Genomic DNA, 6,000 nt, shown 5'->3' with positions numbered 1-6,000 from the left:
TGCTGCACCAATATTATCACTCCATATTATTGGTTTGTCAAACAAAAACTGCAGTTCTTGACTAAGGTTTCTCAACCAACACAACTCAGTTGTGACATGTGCCAAAGCCCTGTACTCAGCTTCTGTACTGGACCTTGCAACCACATGTTGCTTTTTAGAGCTCCATGAAATTAAGCTTGCCCCCAGAAAAATACAATAACCACTTGTAAATTTTCTATCATCGGGATTACTAGCCCAGTCTGAATCTGCAAAAGCATGGAGAACTAACTGGTTTGAAGCTTGTAGTTGAAGACCATATTGAATTGTACCTTTTAGATATCTCAGTAATCTCTTGCAAGCCTCCCAATGATCTGTGGTAGGAGCATGAAGAAACTGACTTAATTTGTTGACTGAAAAGGAGATTTCTGGTCTAGTTATTGTGAGATACTGAAGTGCTCCAACGGTGCTTCTATATAGCTCAGGATTATCAAACATGTCACCATCATATAGGGATAGCTGTCTGCCAGTTAACATAGGAGAAGAAACTTCTTTGGCACCATCCATTTTGGTTTTCTGCAATAGATCTCTAATATATTTACTCTGAGTTAGATGCATAACACCTTCAGATCTATGAACTTCAATTCCAAGAAAGAAGTGTAAATCACCAAGATCCTTAAGAGAAAATTGTTGGTTCAAATCGCCAATAAGCTGATTAACAAAAATAGCATTGTTGCCTGTGATTATGATATCATCAACATACACCAATATCATAGCACAGGTTGTACCAGAATTATACATGAACAAGGATGTATCAGCTTGTGAGTTCTTGAATCCTTTGTGAAGCAAAGCTTGTTTGAATTTATCAAACCAAGCTCGTGGAGCTTGTCTCAAACCATATAAAGCCTTTTGCAGCTTGCAAACATACGCTGGATGTGTTGAAGAAACAAAACCCTCAGGTTGTGACATATACACTGTTTCATTGAGATCCCCATTCAAAAATGCATTATTAAATTCCAACTGCCGTACCACCCAATTTTTAGAAATAGCTACTGTTAAGATCAACCGAATTGTAGCAGGTTTAATAACTGGACTAAAGGTTTCAAAATAGTCCAACCCTGGTGTTTGTAGAAAACCCTTAGCAACTAATCTAGCTTTACACCTTTGAATAGTACCATCTGCATTATACTTTACTCTATAAACCCATTTATTGCCAACAATATTCATATCAGAAGTGCAAGGAACTAGTTGCCAAGTGTTATTTTTCATCAAAGCAGAATATTCAAGTTCCATAGCAAATTTCCATTGAGGATCAAGAAGAGCTGCTTTGACTGTTTTTGGGACAACCATTTGACTAAGAGAAGTAGGAGGTAAAGGATGTTTAGTAGTTAAAAGAATTTTTGAAGTATTGGGTTTGAAAATACCATTCTTTGATCTAGTTATCATAGGATGAACTGATTGAGTATTGGGTTTCAACACTGTTCTTGAACTGGACAAAACTGGTTGAGGAACAATAGAAGAAGTATTTAGCCTAATAGGAGATTGAAGACTAGAAGATGAATTTGAAGTATTAGGAGCAGAAGTGGAAGTATCAGACTGGGGAGAACAATTATGTGGAGACAAATTAACTGGAGGAACAAGAGCAGAAACATTACGTAAAGGAGAATTATTTGCCAGAGAAGAAATTGATTCAGTAAATGAAGTATTTTGAGGAAAAGAACTTGGTAAATTGTTATTAGGAAGAGAAGAGATATCTGGGGTGGAGTCAGTCAAAGGAGTAGAGGAGACATTTTTATGCAGGACAAACAAAGGTGCATCAGAAGATGAACAAGAAGAGGAAAGTTCATCCTTCTTAGCAGAACCTGAAGAAAAACCAGTCATAAAAGGAAACTCAGTTTCATGAAAAATAGCACTATTTGTAATATAAACCCTTCCCGATGGATGTAAGCAACGATAACCCTTATGATCAGGGCTATATCCCAAAAAGACACACTTGGTTGTATGAAAATTCAGCTTAACCTTGTTATAAGGTCTCAAATACGGAAAACAAGCACACCCAAAAACTTTAAGAAAAGTGTAATCAGGTTTTTTATGAAACAACATCTCTTAGGGAGAAAGTTGATTAAGAACCTGAGTTGGTAGCCGATTGATCAAGAAAGAAGCACAATGAAAGGCTTCCCACCAATAAACCAGCGACATGTGAGCTTGAGCCAAGAGACACAATCCCAATTCAACAAGATGTCTATGCTTCCTTTCCACTTTTCCATTTTGTGTGTGAATATAAGGACAGGGATGCCTAAAGACAATACCAAACTTTGAGAGATAAGGAAGAAAGGATCTGAATTCACCTCCCCAATCAGCTTGAAGAACTTTGATTTTTTTATCAAACTGCCTTTCAACCATAACATGAAAACTTGAAAAAATTGCCAGAGCTTCTGACTTGGTTCTTAAAGGATATATCCAAACATATCTTGAGTAATCATCTAAGAACTGTATGTAATACTTGTATCCTTCCTTGGAACTAACTGAAGCAGGTCCCCATAAATCTGTATAAATGATTTCCAAGGGTGCTGATGCTCTAGAAGTAGAGACAGGAAAATTGATCAAATGATTTTTACCAAGTTGGCAGGCATCACAAAAGAACTCATCTTTATTAAGAAATTTCTTATTACAACGTTTGAGGACTTCCAATGTAACTTTAGTATTTGGATGTCCAAGTCTATTATGAAACAATGCAAACTCTGAAACATTGATTCTACGACAACTGTCACTTTTTACATCTGGTAAACTCTGAGAGGAAGTAGTACATTGAGAAGAAGTAGTACATCCTAAAGGAAAGCAAAACGATTCACCAACAACACCAGAAACACCAGCAGCAGATTTAGTAGCACAATTTGAGAAATAGGGACCCTTGTCACGATCTGAACCAAAATCAGCAGCATAAGAACTGGTGAACACCTTATTTGGATGTAGTCTTTGTCTTCTAAGAACAGGAGCTTGCAATTTGTACAATCCATCTTCCAATACTCCTCTAAGTTGAGTTCTGCCTAACTTGTCCTTGATAAAACAATGGCTATCAGTAAACTCAGCAACTAATCCATTGTCTCTAGTTAATTGAGAAATACTTAACAGGTTTTTTGCTATGCAAGGAACAACCAAAACATTGTTAAGTCTTACTACCATAGAGATGGAAGGTATGAATGAGTTACCAATATGAGTAATATCCACATCTGCCCATTGCCAACAGTAAGTTTGTTGTTTCCTTGAAACTCAATATGTTCAAGCAAGCTATCACCATCTGCAGCTACATGATTAGTAGCTCCACTGTCTAAGAACCAGGAAGGGCTTGGGTCAACTATTGCAGACACAACATTAGCACTAGAATGTGGAGAAAGAGACAAATTACTCATATTAGCTGACATTTGAGGCACTGAAGCATGACCAACAACATTTGATCCAATGGAAGCTGAAATTGGAGGCATGAAAGGATAACCAGCAGAATTCATGCCAATTGAAGCAGAAAGAGGTGCACCGAAATGAGGTACACCATTATGAACACAAAAACCAGTAGACTGTTGTGGCACTTGACCAGAGATGTTGTTAGAACTACCAAGTGGTGTTTAGACACCATAAGAAAAAGGATTAGACAAACTAGACATGGAACCATATGACTGCAAATTTGGAGCAACCATCCCAATAGTTGATTCAGGCATAACTGGCGATCTCAGATTGTAATTATACAAAAAGTTATTAGAAAAACCAGATTGGAGAGTGTGTGGTAGAATGTGTGGAACTCCAGCAAAGAAAGTCCTAGGATTAGCACTGCCAACAGTAAAGCTTGGCTGTGGAACACTCTGCTGAAATGGTTGAGCATACCTATAATAACAAACATCACCAGTATGTCCAACCATTTTACAGACTTGACAAATTGGTCGATTAGTACCCCTACCACGACCAAAGAAACCTCGACCTCGAGTATTGTAATTCTCATTTTGATAATTGTAGTTGCCAACAAATCCTCTGTCAAACCGAGCTCGTGGAGAGAAACCACGACCAACATTGCTATTGGAACCAGAAAACTGAAAATTACGTCCAGAGGTCTCAACATGCCCATGAGTTGGAGGTTGAACCAAGTTTACAGAATTCAAATCAGTATGAGAAACTGAACTTATCATATTTGCTGAATGAGAATGACCAAGATTCATAGAAAGAACAGAATTATAGTCTTCCAACTTGCTTTCATACGCAAGTAACCGAGATCGAACCTCTGTCAAGCCGATTGAGTCTAGTCGAGAATTAAGATTTTCAGAGACAGGATCAAACTCAGGTCCTAAACCACCAAGAATATAATACGCAAAATCTGTCTCATGCACAAATTCACCAGTAGCCTCAAGATCATCAGCAATTATCTTCATTTTGAGCCAATATTCATTAATGCTTAAACCTCCTTTTTTGGTGGATTGCAACTGTGTTCGAAGACGTAAAATCTGAGATCTGGAGTGAGATGCATACCTAGATTCAAGAGTCTGCCAAACATCAAATGTTGTTTGTAGCCCAACCAGATGCCGTAGAACTTCCCGTGAAATTGTAGCTCGAATCCATCCTAATAGCAATTGATCCTGTTTCACCCAATAGTCAAGTTCTTCGTCAACATCAGCAACACTGCCAGATCTATCGTCTGCAAGAACTGAAACTTTTCCTGACGCTGTTCTTCGGATTAGAATGAATTTTTCCAGATCATGTCCTTTGAGAGTAGGAAGAATTTGTGACCTCCACAGAACAAAATTATCTTCCTCAAGTTTCATAACATTGCTTGAGAAAGGTGAAACAACAACCAACGCATATTTCTGAGTAGCCATGAAGCTTGGCTCTGATACCATGAAAAGGAAGAAAAACAGCAAGAAAAAGAAAGAAAGTGCAAGAAAAAATTCAAGAAAGAAAGAAATTAGAAAAGCAGAAAACTTCCTGAGAAAACTTCCAGAGAGTTCTTTTCGAGTTCTTTTTTGTAAAACTTACTAACTAACAAGAAACTAATACATCAAGTATTTATATTAGTACTCTAAAACAGAAACAACAAACTTATAACTAAAAATACAAGCACGTGGTGGGTCACATGACATTTAACTAACTGGTGTGATAATCTGGCACCAAGGCTGTGCTAAAGCTATGCTGAGCTGGTACCATTCCACAATAGAAAAAAAGAAAAAAAGAAGACTAATTTTAGGGAAAAAAAAAAAAAAAAAAGAAGAAGAAGACATTTTTTCTTTTGGAAAAAAGAAAAAAATAAGAGAGTTAATTTAGATGTTGGAAAATAACATGTCATCTATAATGTTAGACCTATTTTCTATAAGTAATAGCTTTTGGAACCAATTTGATATAGTATTCGAGATTTATTTTTATTTATTTTTTATTTTTTATTTTTTTGTAATGATAGTTATGATACTAGAGCATCTTGGTGTGAGACTACAATTGTTTTCACCTAATCTTATAAGCTATAAGTTTTGTGATAAATAATATCTAGATGAGATACAGCAACTTCTAGTACATATAGGTCCCATTTTGTTTGAAAATGTTTATATATATATATATATATATATATATATCTATATCTATATCTACTTCTAGTATTTACATATAGGTCCCATTTTGTTTGGAAATGTTTATATATATATATATATGTATATCTCAATTTCATAAAGATATTGAAGGTCATTTTCTTCTCTCTCTCTCTCTATATATATATATACACATACATATCTCAATTTCATAAAGGCGTTGAAGATTTATTTTCTTCTTCAAATACATGCATTTAGCTTTTTTTTTTTTTTTTTTTTTTGAATATATCCATATTAATTTGCGAAATCAATATTCAGATTTCTCAATTTTCTAATTTATCAATATATTATTATTGTACAAGCAAGCATAGTTTCTTGTTAGGTGATATGTATATATAATCATTAATACATATAGAAATTTTTCTTACATATCTTTGTTGGAACTTGTTTGGAAGTATACATGATAAAT

Source organism: Ziziphus jujuba, chromosome 12, assembly GCF_031755915.1.
Source record: "Ziziphus jujuba cultivar Dongzao chromosome 12, ASM3175591v1".
Lineage (NCBI taxonomy): Eukaryota > Viridiplantae > Streptophyta > Magnoliopsida > Rosales > Rhamnaceae > Ziziphus > Ziziphus jujuba.
Note: the sequence above shows the minus strand (reverse complement) of the source record.